This window comes from Strix aluco, chromosome 4 (genome assembly GCF_031877795.1).
Source record: "Strix aluco isolate bStrAlu1 chromosome 4, bStrAlu1.hap1, whole genome shotgun sequence".
Classification (NCBI taxonomy): Eukaryota; Metazoa; Chordata; class Aves; order Strigiformes; family Strigidae; genus Strix; species Strix aluco.
Window position 1 is genome coordinate 131,816,119 of NC_133934.1, and position 17,611 is coordinate 131,833,729.

Consider the following 17,611-nt stretch of genomic DNA (forward strand, 5'->3'; position numbering starts at 1 on the left):
CCAAGCCCAGTCTGGGCACGGGAGCGCTGCTCCGGGCTGGGCTGAGCCCCGGCGCGGGGGGGACCCAAGCCGAGGGGGACCTGGGGTGGAGGGACCCAGGATGGAGAGACTGAACCCAGCGTGAGCGCCCGCCCAGGAACCTCCCCTGGCGTCCACGTGTCCTGCCGGGATGGGAGAGCCAAGCCGGCCACGTGCCTGCAGCAGCATGCGGGAGCTGGAACCACACACGTGTCTGCTAGAGGTGTCCCTGCCAGAAGATAACTATTGTTGTGACCCTCTCAGTACACCCGCCGCCTGCCAGCGGGGCGAAGCCCACTGGCACGCTCCCCCGGGTGCCAGGACCACACCGTGCTCCCCTGGGTGCCACCAATCCGTGCACTTCACATGTGCCAGCAGCCACGGTTAGTAATTGTGGCAGCGGCTACAGTCACCCCACACGTGGGGAAGCGTGGTCAGGATGACCTTGATTAGGGATAAGAAATCCATCAAGGATAGACTTTGATCTCCAAACCCTAGAAAATAGGTAGAATGTCCTGGACCATAAAGAGAATGTTGGGACTGTGTTGAGGATGAGTTATCTGACAACCTGGCAAAGGGACTAGTCGATTCATTAACTTGGCAATGAAACGGACTTTTGAGTGTCCTGACAGTGAACTACCTTCATGATAATACTGAAAACCACCCCCCCAGGTCACAAAGCCCCCTGCCCAGGTTAAGACCCTTCCCCTGAGCATGTGCAGGAGTAGCAGCATTATGTGAGCCGTGTTATCAGGGTATGTTAATCACTGACCAATCAGTGTCTAATAGGCGTGTTTGGGAAAGCACTAACCTCTGATTTTTGTGTGTAAAAGAAGCAGGAAAACCTGCTGGTGGTGTGCTTGATTTGTGGAGATGTCCACCCAGCACCCAGGCCCGAATAAATACACTATCTCTCCTGAGCCTGTTAGGATTGGGTTAGTGCACGCCGGGCACAAATCCTCTTCTCAGAGAACACCAGGACCACGCCGCGCTCCTCTGGGCACCCAGTGGGTGCCCAGCACCTGTGGGGTGGCTGCCCCCACCAGCAGCAGCTCTCTGCTGGGCTCAGACACCTTCGTGCCATGACCTCTCTGGGTGCAGTCCCCTCGCCATGCCCCCGTTCGCTGGCAGCAGACCCCGACACACCTCTGCTCCTTCCCGAGGGGGCTGCACACCCCCCCCCCACCAGTGCCCAAGGCCGGGGATGCTGAATCAGCACCTCCCCTCTCCCAGCACCAGCACCCCACTGCTACCGGGAACCACCAGCACCTTTCCCCAACCTCTGGCAGCACCTGCTGATTATAAGCGTTCCAGAATAAACTTCCTCATAGTGTTTGGGAAAAAAATATTAAAAAAAACCCCAATAACGCTGGTAACAATAACTATTATTATTTTTAAAAAAAAGCCACAGTGCTGTGGCAGTAACCTACATCCTCTTGTTCCCTACTTTTCACAACCAGGGACAAGCAGCATGGAGAGAGAAAGACAAAAAAAGAAGGGGTAGCTGTGTAAGGGGAGAAGGAAGCGATAAATAAATGGTCTCAGCAGACAAGAAGAGCTGCAGGGCAGCCAGAGCCCGTGGGCAGAGCCTCCCACTGCTGAGGACCTGCCAGCCCTGCGGAGGGGGCTCTGCTGCAGCGCAGAGACGGGTGCTGAGCCCCCCCAGTGAGATCTGCTGTAAGGATGATTTGCCCAGGCTGAGCAGCACTGGCTCGGAAACACCACAGGGCAGGAGCTAACCCCTGGGTTTGCTTTTGTCTAATCACTGAAAAACATCATGAAACATCAAGGAGGCACATAAATACCCAGTAGCAGCAGACCAGCACCTCTCGAGCATCACCGGGAGCAGTGGCAGAGCTCCCAGGACCCCATCAGATGAAGCAGGAAAAGCTCAGCCAGCTCCCGGGGTGAGCCCCGGACACCACAGTGGCAGGAATGTCCCTGCTCCAGCACCAGGACCTGCTCGGCTCTAACAGCAATGGGTCCAGGACCGACACTGGAGAACAGCAGCCACCCAGTGTCACCCCAACTGGGTCCAGGGCAAGTGCCCGGGGGCAGCAGCGCCAGGTCCATCACAGCCTGAACCCCACTGGTGCCACCCTGGAGCTGCTGGGAGAGGGGCAGCTCCCAAGGGGTGTCAGGAACAGCGAGGTGGGGAGAGCTGCCAGGAACTGCCCAGGGAAGGGGAACCCTGCTGCTCCCGCAGCAATGCTCTCAGGGCACAGAAGGAAGGGAGGGAGGGAAGGAATGCTGGCGACCCCGCTGCTCCAGCAACCAGCCTCGGGTGGCCACCCCGGCCCCAGCTGAGGCTCCCCCAGGCCCCTGCACTCAGGTGCCCCCCAGACCCCAGAAGCAGTAGCCACGGGCTGACCGGCTGCGCCACGGCCGAGCGGGATGGGGGAGCCGCCCGCAGAGGTGAGCTGGTACCAGTCAGCACAAGCGTCTCATCTGCCAGGCCCTTGGCAAGGACCCAGGGCACGGGGGTTTCTCACCCAGCAGGGCAGCAGCGTGAGACAGCTCACCCCACCAGAAAGGAATATGGCAACGCTTCACTCTGCTTTACCCATTTAAATTAGGGGAATGTGCTACTTCGCTATTTGCAATCAGTTAAACTCTCATTTACATACGCACACGGGAAAACAAACAAACAAATCCCCAAAGCACGAAGCAATATCTCCTAGTGATGCCACGGCAGCCTTCCCTTCACACACGCTCTGAATGAGATCTCCCTGCCCTCGCTGCACCTCCTGGGCGTACAGAGCCGTCTCCATGTGCCACTTCCCTCCAACACTCAGCCAGCCTATGCACCCACCACGGCGCAGCTGGAAATACACTGGAAAAGACTTTCTGCAAAGCAAAGTGATTCTGTTCGGAAGGCTGGTGCCCCTCGGTAACCAGGTCTAACGACACAGCAGAGCGGCCCCCGCTCGGCGGGGAAGGATTCAGCCATCAGCTCTGTCCTCTGTGGTCACCCGCGGGAACACGCTGGTCTGATGTGAAAAATAAGGCACTGCGTGGGACACCAGTGTCATCACCTCCGCACAGGTGATGAGACCTGGCAGGCTGACAGATGGGAGGTTCCTGCAGAAGGATGTGCCTGGCTGACGGCGGGGGGGACACGGGACAGGGACATGGGACAGGGACACGGGAACAGGACAGGGACATGGGAACAGGATGGGGACACAGGAACAGGATGGGGATATGGGAACAGGACAGGGACACAAGAAAAGGACAGGGACACAGGAGCAGGATGGGGACACGGGAGCAGGATGGGGACATGGAAACAGGACAGGGACACGGGAACAGGACAGGGGACATGGGAGCAGGATTCGGACATGGAAGCAGGATGGGGACATGGGGACAGGACAGGGACATGGGCGCACATCGCCCCGACAGGCACTGCCACGCACCAGGACACTCCCACCTCACTCCTCCTCCCCCCCCATCAGCCGCACCAGGTTTAGAAGGGAGCCCACCAAGGCCGGACACGAAAGGGCCACACAACAACTCCTCCTCCCTCTCGCCCCAGGGCCTGCGCCATCCACCAGCACGTGCCTAGTCTCCCCTGGAAACCTGCTGAGTAAAGCCAGTCCGAGACTGCTGGACAGAGGAGCTTGTGTGAGCCCTCCTCCATGGCCCAGAGGAGCGGGACAGCCCCTCTGTCCTCAGGGGCCACGGTGGAAGCCCCACCAGTGCAGCTCCTGCACAGGCGGCAGCCCGAGCCTTGGCCACCTGCAGCCACCCCAGCTGGGATCCCACTCGCCCTCTCCTCACCCGAAGCCTCGGCTGTGTTTGGGACTGGGTGCTGCTGGCCAAAGGCCAAGCTGCCTGGGGGCCTGCCCTGCCCCAGGAATTAGCCCTGGTTTTGGGGTCCCCGAGGGTGACAGGCACAGCCCGGGAGCAGGGCTCTCGCCCCGGAGGACGATGCTCCCCGGCAGCCCCCGCACACGGGAGCTGGCTGGAGGCAGGCGGGCAGGGTCAGCTCCCCAGCCCAAAGCGCCCGGACACGCAGAAGTCCCCCCAGCCCCCAAGGTCGGGTGCAGCACAGCGGGCACAGGGAGCGAGGGGCTGGGGACAGGGACCGTCAGCTGCACACAGTGGGGACCGCTGCTCTGAGAATCCCCTGAGACGAAGCCATTTGCAAGGGTGGTAACACCAACTTTACATCAAGTCAGGGACGTCAGCAGGTTGTCGCTTCCATTCCCAACTTCATTCTCTGGGGAACTGACTTCCTGCCATTGGCTTTTTCCCCTTCGTTAACCAGTAACAGGCATCCCCCCCAGCCCCTCCAACTACCATTAACTCAGTCACACGCCGTTATCTTGGCCGCATGCAGAGACTGTCCTTCCCCGATGCCCAGGGGTCGTGTATTTGCAATTAATTTCATGATGAAACACCATTCATGCATCAACACAAACTGACATTTAGAAGTATTTAGATGCCATCCTACTGCAACATGATCGTACCATCTTAGTGTACAAAACTTTACGGGAAGGAAGGCCGTGCCAAAGTTACAGCCTTATCCTGCCGCACATTTTAGAAGCAGCAGCAGGGCACAGGTAAATAGAAGATAAAACACTGCATCACGCAAGGACAGGAGAAGGAAAAATGCGCGGAGAGCTGATCACTGCCAGCACAGGGAGACTCACGGCAAACATCACCGGGGAGCTGCGAGGCTGCGACCAGCCATGGCGATACCAAGCTGGCGCTTTGGCCCTCCAAGGAAACAGGCTCAGATCCCGTAATTTTGGGAAGGATTTGAAGAAGCTGCTTGAGCTTCACAGGGAGCAGCAGCACCTGGGAGGTTTAAAGCATTACAAATGTTGTAGTGGAAGGCTGCTGAGAGGGGGGAGCGCTCCCGGCAGAGGTGCTGCCTGCGCCTGCCCGCCCCGGGAGCGGGAGAGCCCCATGCTCCCCGAACCCCATCTTCCCGGGAAAGGCATTTAGAGGACATCTCCTCTGAAGATGCCAAAGTTAGGAAACCTGTATTTTAACCCCTTGTCTTTGAAGCCCGGTTGCCATGGTTACCACAGAAGGGCCTCACAGCAACTGGGAAATCAGCATTAATTTCCTCCTGTGCCCAAAAACGTCCCGGCTCTGCTCCCATGCTGGGCCATTACAAGGGCAGTCAGGCCCTTACGCCCCAACACCTCACAGCTGCCAGGCTGGCAGTCGAGGCTTTGCTCCCCCCGGCCAAGGGCAGCACGGTGAGGGCAGGGCAAGGGCAGGGCGAGGGCAGGGTGAGGGCAGGGTGAGGGTAGGGCAAGGGCAGGGTGAGGGCAGGGCAAGGGAAGGGCGAGGGCAGGGCAAGGGCAGGGCGAGGGTAGGGTGAGGGCAGGGTGAGGGCAGGACAAAGGCAGAGCGAGGGCAGGGCGAGGGCAGGACAAAGGCAGGACAAAGGCAGAACGAGGGCAGGGTGAGGGCAGGACAAAGGCAGAGCAAAGGCAGGGCGAGGGCAGGGTGAGGGCAGGACAAAGGCAGAGCAAAGGCAGGGCGAGGGCAGGGTGAGGGCAGGGCGAGGGCAGAGCGAAGGCAGGGTGAGGGCAGGGTGAGGGCAGCTCCTCGGCAGCATCCCCAGCCGCTCTGCCCCGCTCCCCTCCACGCCTGCAGCCCAGGGCCGCCCTCCTGCCCTCCGCTGCCTTTTACTTCTTTTGGCAGAGGGAGCAGTTCCCTGCCGGGCCCTTATTTATTTTACCTTCTGCGCCTGGTTTCCCGGGAAGACAGCTGCCAGACTACTGGCAGTTTGGGGTTTTCCTTCTGACGAACAGTAACTGGCAGACGAGCAAACTCCCTGCAAAGTGCAACCGAGAAAGTAAGTGCTACAAAATAAGAGCAATTTATTCCAGGGTTTACAAATCAGTCTTCGGTCCTCAGAGATAATTCCCTTCTGCCGTCGGGTGCTTACATCACTCCAGCACTGCCAGGTTACATGAGCTGCTCTTCTCTCGGTATTTGCACCCTTGTGTGTAGATAACCCCCTTTTCTCGTGCTGTATTTGCATTCAGCACGTAAGGACAGAGGCATTGCCTGACCTGTACCTGACCTACGCAAACGAAGCGTAACTTTGTCACAGGATTGCACGGAAAACCAGAGCATGCTTCTGACCAGTATTCATTATTTTGGACAGTGAAAGCTACTGGTCTTTCTGGAAAATTCTGGTAGTCTGGAAACGCCTTGTGCACCCACCCGGTCCCAGCTACCCCCTGGAGTTGTGCTGGCCGAGTTCCATGGTATCTCTCTCAGCTGGGAGCAAACCACCTCTCGGCAAGATTTAAACTCTAGTTTAACGTCCAGACGCACTGAACTAGCTTTGTTCTACTCCTCAGTTACTCCTGCACAGTCTTACTGATGTCGAGGATTTTTTACATTCCTATTTCTCCCCCCTCGCTGCTGGCAGGGGTGTGCCCAGCCTGGGCGCTGCCGATGCCAAGGCACCACGAGTCACAGACACCTCGGGGCTCCCCCTTCCCGAGCAGGGCCATGCAGCCGCGGTGGGAAACACCCGAACCCCTCCGCCTTCCCTGGACATGTCATCTGGGATGGAACCACACGGCCCAGACCCGAAGCATTTCCCCGTGTGTCGGACCCAGAGCATCTGGGACCCCACCAAAGGCAACGGATATTTCAGCCCCCATTTACACCCCACGCGCATGGCGGCACTCAAGCAGCGGCTCCTGAGCCCAGGCCGCTGGAAAGGGCCCAGCACCTCAGCTGGGAAGGGGCAGGGGAGGGTGGGAACCCTGGGGGGTACCGGGGGCACAGGCCATGACCCCAGACAGACCCCATTTTGGACACCATTTGCTGAAACGGTGCTTTCTGAGCCAGGCTGAACATTAAATACCCAGCCTAGCTTGAAACCGTTTCACAAAGGCTCACGGCAGTAACAAGCTCTCCTATTTCCACTAGTGCTCAGCAGTAACCAGGGCGCTACCCCAGCAAAGGCCGGATATCCGCAGGGCACCAACATCTCTGCTCTGGGAGCCCGAGCAAGCCAGGTCCTGCCCTCCCGCTGCCGCTCCACGCACCCACAGCCCCTGGCCGGAGCAGCCCCATCGTGCCCCCAGCTCCGCACCCGGGGCCTCACGGGGAGGCAGCGAGCAAGCGTGGGGCAGGGACAACGCTGTGCAGGGTCAGACCAATGCTTGGATGCCTGTCCCTGGCTGGGAGAGAGTTCATTTTTCTTCTTAGTAGCTAGAATAGTGCTATAGTTTGGATTCAGTGTGGGATTTGGGATGAGCAGAATGCTGGTAACACACTGATGTTTACGGTTGTTGCCAAGAGATCAAGGTCTCTCCAACCCCTCATGTCCTGCCCATGTGCAGGTGCACAAGCAGCTGGGAGGGGGCACGGCCAGAGCACCGGACCCAGACTGGCCGGTGGAATATTCCAGATCATGTAACGTCATGCTCAGTGTATAAAGGAGGGGTGACCGGGAAGGGGGGGTTCTCTCTTGCTTCTGGGATCGCAGTGGCAGGATCTTGGATTTTTGGGATCACTGGCCAGGAACGGGCTGGGTATCAGTGGGTGGTGAGCAATCACCTTGGGCATTGCCTGTTTGTTCTTTCTATTATTGTTATTGTTTTATTTTATTACAAATACTAAACTGGTTTTTATCTCAACCTGTAAGTCTCCCTTTACCCCTCAATGGACACCCCCGTCCCCTGGGCAGGGGGAGGATGAGTGAGGGGCTGCGTGGTGTTGGGATGCCGGCCGAGTTCAAACCACAACAACATCTCAGCATCCCCCCTGGCCTGGTGTCCTCCCGGCTCTGCACAGGGCAGGGAGAGCTCCCCGAGGGCGGCTGCTCCCCTCAGCTGCCACCATCCTGGCTCGGGGGTCAGCCGCAAGCGAGCCGCCGCGCTGGGAAGCCGAGCTCAAGACTCTGACCTGGCTGGCGTCCACATCTTGACATCAGCAGGTCAGCCTGTCACTAATTGAATTATACCTGCATTACTTAATAAACAAAGAATACTCTCCACATTATAACGATGTAATCCTTTAATTGGTTTATGAGCGCAGAGTCCCAAGGGGAGTGTCACAAATCCATCACGATGCCCTGAGCGCTGCATTTCTGAGCTGCAGAGATAAGGAGTGTCGTACGCTGGCGCTCGGCTCGGGCTGAGCCAGCGAGGGAGCCCAGCCAGCCCCGCTCTGTTCCGCACCACCTGCCACCAGCACCCAGCTGCCTCAGGAGCAGGCTGCCTGCCCGCCCCGGCACACGGCGGGTGACCCCAGGCCACAGAGCCGTCCCCGAGCAGGCACAGCCAGCTCCTCTGAGGTGAGGCGCGGGACAGGGCAGGGCCGCGACCTCCTGGTCCCCTAGTCCGTGCCCACTCCATCGGACCTCACCAAAGCAAGTCCCACCTAACTCCCAACACACGCGGTGGGGACACCGGGTCTCATCACCCACCGTCTCACCCTAGAAATCCTCTCCTGGGGCTCCGCACAACTCGCTAACGTGGATGTGAACCCAGACTATGCCCGTGGCACTCACGGGAACAGGCAGCAGAGCCCTGGCAGAGGGAGACCAGCTTAACCCGATACCCTGCTCCATCACACACGGGCAGATGTCAGCTCAGGATCAAGCCTCTCATGGGAAAACCCCGCTTTTGCACCTGCACACTCCACACTGCTTCTGAAGTTGGCACTGCTGGCCACACCAGAGGCAGAGGAAGGACAGGGCGCTGCCTGAGCCGTGCCGGGCTGTGCCGAGCCGCCCAGGGTGCCGCTTGCTCACAGCAGGACGCGTGTGCTGCTCCACAGAGGGGTTTGGTTTAGATCTGCCACGTCCAGCACTATGGGAGAAACACGCTGCACCCTCAGAGTATGAGCAATTCTTCCGATTCCTGCGGTAACTGTAATGCTGCTGCCCTTCACTCTCCTCTCTCATCCCTCACCACTCTTCACATTCTCAGTACCAATCAAGGCAGCATTACTGACCATCGGGGAACCATCTGGGTGTCTGATTTCATGTATGGCCTGAACTTCAGCTGGCCAAGAGCACATCCAGCCTCTCCACCGCACTCCAAGTCTCAAATCCTGCTGGCCACAATTTCACCTCTCATTACCGCTATTTATTTATTGTTATTATTTTAACTTTCCAGATGCAATTTAAATATCAATTCATAGGGTCTGTACATAGGCTTATTTAATGTTTCTTAGAAGAAATTAAGCTTATTCAGTTCAGCTCTTTGTACCCTTCAGTGAAACCACAGAAGACAATAACAGCGCCCATATGCACGCAGCAAGGGGCTGCAACGCTCGAACGGAGCCACTGCTGGTCACGTGGCTGAGCAGTGCAAGCAATCAAAGGGCATTTACCTGAGCAGTTTATCTTTTAGTCATTTTTATATACTGCACAATGCTACGCTAGTAAAACTAATTTAAAAACTATTTCCCTAATTTGTTCCCTTAGAAATTAATACAATCTGCATTTGGAACTAGCAGGCAGCTCTAACCATCCATCCTGACCTACTGTGCCTTTTTTCGCAGTATGTATCATTTATCTATGAACACGGAAGGACACGGGGATTGCTTCGGTCTGCAGAAGGTGTTTGCTTGCAGAATGCTTCTTAAATAAAACAAGTTAGAAACAGAGCGTCTGACCCAGGGCAGTAACGGGCAATAATGAATCCAACAGATTCACCACGCCGCAGCGCCCATGGGTCAGGCAGCTGGACACAGGTAGCGGCCCGGGGTGTGCTCTGCCTGTTCACACCCAGGCAGCGAGCGCGACACATACCTGCAGGACACCGGGCGTCAGCCGGGGCAAACCCGTCCCCAGGAGGCTCCCTGGGGCCCAGCGCTTTGCTGGGGGTCAGAGGGGACACCCCAAGACCCCGCCCTGCAGCAAGGCAGGGGGGTGAGCCCCGGGGGCCACCTCAGCTCCAGGCTGGGCATGCTCTGGGACAGGGGGGGGAAGCAGAAGCCAGGCAGCAGCCAGCCCCGCTCTCAGAGCTCCCGGCTGCGTCCCCTCCAACACCTGCACCCCCAGGCCCCCCTCTGCACCCCTGGGCCCGCGGCGGCGGGGCGAGGGCAGCCCCCGGGCTGAGCAGGGCAGACACCACCTGCCCGTCCCCGCGCCGGTGCATCGCTCGGCCTGCGCAGCCGAGCAGGACCCTGCCAGGCCGGAGCGCAGCCGGCTCCTCGCAACTCTGCACTGACGGCCACCGCACGGCACACAAGGAAATGCAAACCTCCGCCTAAGCTGGTACCCCTGTAGAGACGGATTTTACCGTAAACCTCCCACCCCACCCAGAGAACTGCTAGGCACTGTGATTTTTTATGGCTTTCTATTAAATTTTTAAAATCTACAGCGGCACAACTCCTCTACTACTTCCAGGAGCTTCTCCACACCGAGGGGTGTCAGCGAACGCCCTGTGCCCCCTGCCCCGCCTCAGCAGGGACACAGCTACACAGGCTTTGCTAAGTGTGACGTTAAGCTGACGTTAAGCTAACATTAGGTGTGATCCCACCGGCCACAGTAAGGAGGGCAGTGGCACAGCCATATGGGAGGGCCCAGAGCCACAAACACCCCGAGACACAGGGACAGTCCTACTGACTGCTGGAAGGTGACTCACCTACAGAGTTGAGCCCATATGGGTACGTTAAGCGTGGGTCTGGAAGAGGGACTACACTGCCCTTACACCACCGGGCACTAGGCGCAGCGAGACAAGAAGCCGCTCTTGGCTCCCGCGCCAGCAGAGCTCTGAGACGGCTCCAGCGGAAGCGCTGCGCTCGAACGGCGCTGGAGGTGCAGGAACTACACCCCAGGGTGCTGAAGTTTTCCAAAGAAACCATTCAAAAAACCAAAAGACTGCTTTATACCACCAGGGTAAGACAAAAGCATTGCTCTGCAACTTTTAATTGCAAAAACAGTTGTGAGGGCAACATTGCACCAAGCTGCTCACCATGGGAGCGCAGCACTCGCCCAGCACCACACACGTACACAGCTATGCACGTGCTTCTGTTCACCAGCACGTGAGCTGGAATACCTTCTGTCTGTCTGCAACGGGAGCCAACCGCACCTCAGACAACCAGAGTTGCTGTAGAGCACTAACCATGTCCCCGTGGGTGTTTCCAACACGCTCTAGACCCCAGCGGGAGGGGTCCTCGCTGCCCCCGGGGATGCAGGGAGGGGAGGCCTAAGTGGGGCATCGTGGTGCCCACCCGCGTTGAGGGGGGCTCTGTGTAAGAGTTCCGGAAAGAAGACATCCCCCTCTGAACGGGACACTGAACGCAATCCCTGCCAGGTGCTTGGGGACAAGGACACATCTGTTTGGAGCCTGAACACGTCAGGACACCCGGCTGCTGTGCGCTGGCAAACACCACTGCGGCCTGAACCGGAGCTCGTCCTGTTCTCGTCCCGGTTCTTTACACCACAGCGGTGGAAGATGCTCAGTTTCCATGTCAGCTTGCCCGGGTCAGTCGTGGCATTCGGGGTCCCGCCGCTCTTCTGACCAGGGTGCCATCGGGCCGCAGAGCGCTTCCCGTGTGCCTGGAAACAGCCAGGCGTCCCCAAAAGTGGCCACGGCGGCGGCCGAGGCTCGAGGCAGGGGGAGAGCGGCAGTCGCCGCTCGGGAGCTGCAGCTGGGAGCCTGGTCCCGACCCACGAGAGCAGCATCGCTGCAGCCAGGCTCCGGCAGAGAGGAGATGCAACACTGACGTGTCAGGAAGAGCCCCAAGCACAGCAAATCTGCCCACAGCACGGCAAAAACAGCTTTGTGCAGCGCGGCAGAGCTGAATCACGGTCCCGAATAGAAGAAGGCTCTCTTGTGAAACACCACGTACCCGGCAGAACCACTGAGTCACAGCTGACAAGGCGACAAATCCTGCTCGCCTTACTCAGACCTGCTCCCATGGAGCCGTATCGGGGGGTCTTTACATAAAGTATTTTAGAAGTGCGTTGGTGAAAACAAAAACAACGCAGCTACCAGAGCGCCGGCAGCGCTGCCAACTGTACGTGCCTTTCTGTGCTGGGGCAGAGATTTCACGTAACAGGTAAACTCTTAACTCTGGCTAAAACCCAGCGGAGTTTAACCCACACCTCACCCACGTGCAGCAGAACATCTCTGCATCACTTCTCAGTGTTGTTAAAGAAATCCCATCCCAAATCCTGGGACCAGCAGCACTGTTACCAGGGTACTGAGAACAGATTTTGGGGCTTCCTCTCGCTGTGACTTTTTCCACCACACTTTTTTCTTCCTTGCATGTGTTTTCCTTGTACATCTGCTGTATTACAGCCGGTGGCCAGGCAGCTGTCACAGCTCACTGCTGTGGGCTCCTGTGTCAAGCTCAGGCCTCCTGCTTCTCTGTCCCCCCTGGCCAAGTACAGAGGCTAGGCAGTACCAAGAATTAGAAATAAAGACTCAGGGAATATCAGATATCTGGCAACATAACAATGCTGAGGCAATGGAAACTAAAGAGTTTTATCTGTCTCCAACCCAAAAGAAGTCCAACGAGATCTTGACAAAGAAGCCTAAACAAAAACTTCAAGAAAACAAAAAGATATTCCACTTTAAAGTAAAACTAGATAATCATGTGCTTTCACGGAAATGTTCTGCTAAGAGAGAGTTCCTGGTGAGAAACTTCATCTAGAAGAGCAACCTCAAAAGCCAGGCGTTGGACATGGGTTTCGCAGCATCAGGAACCACCTTCCAGCACTCAGAGCTATCGCTGGCCCCACGCTACGCAGTTAAGAGAGGCGTTCACCGAGGCGCCCATGATCCCTGAATTAGCCATTTGACAGATAACCTTTTGCATTATTCAGCCTGCTCGGGGCAAATATTATTTGCAGAGCTATTTATTCCACGGCAACACAAGCACTGAGGCCGGGGACGCGTGGGCCAGGAGCCCTTTGGACACCACAGGCTCCCTGACACCCATCTAAATAACGGGACAGTTGGGCAGCTAAAGCAGCTGCCAGGTCAATCGCGCCGGTCCTCGGCAGGCCACGGCTCCTGGCACCGCACCGCTTCACCGCGCGGCGTACCTGCGGCTAGCGGAACCCAGACCAAGGGGCCAGAAGTAGCCTGGGGGGCACAGCGCCTGTCCTCGGGCTACCCCAGGCACACAGTGACCGGGGGCTGTGGGCCAGGACCTCCTCCCAGAGCCCTGCCTTCACCCTCTCCTCGCCCCATGGATACCAACCCCTCTCCCTCCCTCTGGGGCCTCTCTTAGTCCTCCAAGAACCATCAGGGAGAGCTGCCACAGAAAATAAAACGATGGTCATTATTATTTCATGACGGGCTGTAGGCCAGTCAGACAGCCATTGCTCTCACCACCACAACCCACGGAGCGATCCCGTCCGTTACTCGGGAAAACATCAGAGGTCTCCATCCCTCCTTGGGAGCCCCACTGGACCTCAGCTGGCTCCAGAGAAACGCATACGCGGAGACAGACTCGCCCCTCTGCGGCAGGGGCGTGTGGGAACCCCTATGACACCGCTGGGTCTGTAACACCCAAACACGACCTGGAGAACCGCGACCCCTGGCTCCTGCAGCGAGGCCGCTGCTCGCATCAGCCCCCCCGGGCTCCCACCACCACAGCTCCCGCGCACCGAGACCCGTGGTGCCAGGGGACGCACCGGGGGGGTCATCCGTGAGGGAGAATCCCGCTGCCTTCTCCCTGCTGCCATGGCAGGGCGGGTCCCACCCCAGAGCCCCCATGGGATGGGGCCACCCGGTTGGAGCACGACGCCAGAGGCACCCACCGGCTCCCCGGCCTGCTGCACCCCCCAGCAAACGAGAAGTTACTTCTTCTTTGAGATTTGTCACTCTGTTTTCAAAACGATGTCTCAAACTTCGGGGTACCAGAAGGTATATCTGACTAATTAGAAGCAAATGTTTCTATTTCACTGCAGAGTACGTGATTATTTGATATATATTTCTAGAAAGAATGGCTCACTCTCAAGCAACAAACCTTACACCGCTTTGGATTTGGCTTTCCAGGCTTAGGCATGTCTCCAGTATCGCTTCTGTTCAACCATGTTTCTTTCCACTGTCCATCCACATGGACAACATGCTTTGGTTTCCAAAACGTTTTAGGTAACTACCTCGAGAGTAGCTTTTATTTAAAACACACACATGCACACACACACCCCCCTCTCTTAGCACAAAACTCATCAGATAGTGTCAGCAAGCACATTTTAATAGCGTGATACTGAAAAGTAATTTTACTACTAGCTAGAAAAGTCTGAAGACTGCAGAGGATATATTTAGATGCGTATAAATAGACAACACTCAGTGATGTCTGGTCAAAGGAGTACAAATCTTCCCTAATGCATGGAATATGCCCGGCCCAAAACGCTTCAATAGCACTTAGACAAGCCTTTTCTATTTGGCTCAGGCTCTGCAGGCCTGTTAATAGCAAAGCTATTAGAACGATTTTCAGGACTGGTTGCTTGCTCAGAGAATATTCAAAAGATTGCTCTATAAAACTGAACCTGTTACCACATCTGAAAGCACAGGCAATATTGATCAGCGATGGAAAGCCATTAGCTCTCCAGCATCTGAAACATCTCCACGTGCCCCCGCGGGCGGCCGAGCCCTCCAGGCACCTCGGGGTGCTCCCCCTTGCCGCCTGCAGGCACCCCTGCGGGCCAAGCCCGTCCCCCCCAGCACTCCCGCCTCCACCTCTCCTCGCTCCCAGCCACCGCAGCGGCCCATGCGAGGTCTGCTGGGGGAAGATCTGGTTCTGCCACATCTCCAGTTCCCCGTTTTGTCCCACCCACCCAGCCACCCCTCACCCTTCTTCCTCCAACTGCAGCCTGTCATCCCTCACGCCTTCGGTGGAACCTCTCCGGACAAGAGCTGTATGAAAAATCCAAACCCAGCCCCTAGGAAACCCTCCTGAGCGGTGCTGTGCCAGAGCCCAGCCCTTCTCCTGGACAGGAGGGCTCAGCCCGGGACGGGGCGGGCTGGAGCCCGCTCCCACAGCTGCATGCGTTCCGGTAAACAAGTCAACTAGTTCAGCTTTGGACTTGTACTGGGCAGCTGAAATAGCCAGGGTTTGCATCCACTGCCTGCGCTGCCACGGTGAGACCAGCCAGTGCTCTTTCTGGGAGCAGAAAGGCGAGCTGATCCGCCAGGAGAAGCTTCTTAGCGAGGCTTGTGACTCGAGGCCTAACTGGCAAGCCCTGCTATGGGTTTTGATACAGTCTTACGCATTTCAATGCATTTATTATGCATTTAAACAAACGCAAAATCCCTTGAGTACAGCATATATTTAGAAACGCGGATCGGGAAGGTGTTTGGGCACCAAGAACGCTCGGGCTCTGGTTTGGCTCTTTGGGTAGAGCTGAACCCAACGCCCGGATCGGCAGCGGAATGGCCAGGCCTTGCCCCGGCCCCGCTGGCACACCTCCCCCTGCCAGGACGGGCCCAGGGCACCGCTGGCGATGTCTGTGGGCCGCCGGGGAGCCCAGCCAGACTCCTGGGGCTGCCTCGAGCGCCCGGGTCCAGGGCGGAACCGGTCCCAGCATCCCCGCGCCGTGCTCCCGGACACGTCCAGGGCCAGGACGGAGCCAGGCAGAGCCCCTCCGCACCTGCAGCCACCCACGGACACACAGTGGGGCCCAAAGAGGCTCTGAGGAGCTGCCGCGGACCCTCTCATCTCACCGATTTGCCACCCAGCTGCACTGAGCAGAGGGTGCTCCGAAGGAACGAACCGACCCCGTCGGGGAACACGGGACCGGGCGGGAACGCTGGCTGCCCAGACGCTCGACGGCCAAAGCGCCAGCACGATGGCCATCGCGATGACGCCGGGCCAGCTGGCCGGGGGCTGTGAAGGCCGCACTTGGCTGGGGGCACGCAGCCCTCCCAGCCCCAACCGCAGGGCCTCGGCGGGGTCGCGTCCGCCCCCACGGCTGAGCCTCACACGTGCTCCCGCTCGGGACGCTCGGCTCACGGAGGAGCGGTCCCTGCCCCGAGGACCCCGGCGGGAGCGAGGTGCAGGAGGGGAAGCCGGGGATGGGAGAGGGCAGCGCTGGCGTTGACCGCCCCGGCCAGGCTCAGCGGGCCGCGGGCCAGCAGCAGCGCTGGAAGGGGCTTTGCCAGCGCCTCCAGCCCACCCGTGCCCGGGCCCACGCCCGCTGCTCGCTCCGGCCGCTGCCGGGAGCCGGGATGCTCGTGCGGCCGCTCCCGACACCAACATGGCTGCGAGGTTCCCGCCGGCTCCTCCGCAGCCGCTCTGCCTCTCCCCTAACGGGAACCTTCCAGCAGGAAAAAAAAAAAAAAAAAGGGTTTATCTTGTCCTACATTCGCTCTCCTGCGGCTCAGAGGTGTTCGCTACGCGGCGGGCGGAGGGGAGGGGGCGCGGGGCGGGCGCGTCCCGGGATGCCGGGGACCAGCCCCGTGGAGCCGGGACGGGGCGACCGTCGGGAGAGCCGGGGCTACTGAGCGGAGGCAGGCGGGGAGCCGCGGATTTCCCGCTGCCTCTGCTGGAGCTCCGCGCCCCCCCCCCCCGCCGCCGGCGGAGCGGAGCCGCCCCAGGTTGGCTCCGCGGCGCCTCCGCCCCTCTCCGCGCCGGCGGAGACCGCGCGCCCGCGGAGGGGCCCCGGCGGTGCCGGCGCTCCCCGGTCGGCGGCAGCAGCGCGCTAAGGCGCGGAAGGGGGCGGCGGCCTCCGCGGCACACGCGGCCCTGCAGCACCGGCCGCCGGCGCCGTCCCGCGGGCAGCGGAGGCAGCGCGGCCCTTCCGCGGGGCACCCGCCCCTCCGCGCCTCCTCCGCGCCCTCCCGGGAGGGGCGGTGCGGGGCTCGCCCTGCCCGGGACGGCTCGGGGGGACACCCACCCCCCCCCTTCCCCCCACCCCACCCTTTCCCCGTGGATAAGTACCGCGGGCTGCCGCGCAGCCGGAGCCGGGCTCCGCCGCCCCCCGCGATTACCTGGCGCCTCCCGGGGCAGGACGGCGTCCGGGGCGCTTCCCCCGCGGGTGCGGCCGCGGCCGGGCTCCGGCGGGCTCCGCGGTCTGGCGGCGGGCAGCCTGCCCGCCCCTCACCACCCGCATCCTACAGCGGCTCCGCGGCGGCGGATGCTGCCCGCGGCCGGGGCGGCCCGGGCGGGCGGCCCCATGGCTCCGGCGGCGGCGGCGGGGGGCGGCGGGGGGGGCGGCGGCGGCGGGGGGCAGCGCACATGCACAGACGCACCGGCGGCGGGCGGGAGGCGGGGGGAGGGCGCGGGGTACGCAGCCGCGCAGCCCGCCGGCATCGCCGCCCCGCTCCGCGCCCGCCGGGCGGTGACCTTGCCGTGTACCTGCGCCAGGGTTTAGTCCTCGCAAAACGCTCCCGCTTCCGCGCTGCGTAATCCCGGCGCGCCCGGGGAGCGGGGGGGGGGGCTGCCGCTGGACGGACAGACGGACGGGGCGAGGAGCCGCGGTCAGCCCCGCCGCCGGGCCGGCGCCTCCCGGGGTGGCGGGGGGAGGAGGAGGAGGAGGATGGAGGAAGGGCGGGGGGGGGGGAGCGGGGGGGGCGCAGCTAGAGCGGAGCGGCCGCGCAGCGCGCAGCGGCGACCGGCGGCAGGGCCATGCGGCTCCGCGCCGCTCCGCGCTCAGGCGGAGCAGCCGCTGCGGCGGGGCAGGGCGGGGAGCTCGGCGGAG

General features: G+C 60.0%; 1 protein-coding gene across 4 annotated transcripts in view; it reads right to left on the minus strand.

The window, feature by feature from the left end:
- LRFN5 (leucine rich repeat and fibronectin type III domain containing 5) overlaps positions 1-17,343 on the minus strand; it is a 46,026-nt gene extending 28,683 nt beyond the window's left edge. For 3 of the 4 annotated variants that reach the window (XR_012622887.1, XM_074821222.1, XM_074821220.1), the window contains exon 1: positions 16,902-17,064. The gene's annotated coding sequence lies outside the window, so the exon portion shown is untranslated. Of the gene's footprint in view, positions 1-16,901; positions 17,065-17,268 lie in introns of those variants that run through there. The other variant, XM_074821221.1, reaches the window with a different exon arrangement.
- Between the last annotated feature and the right edge of the window lie 268 nt (positions 17,344-17,611).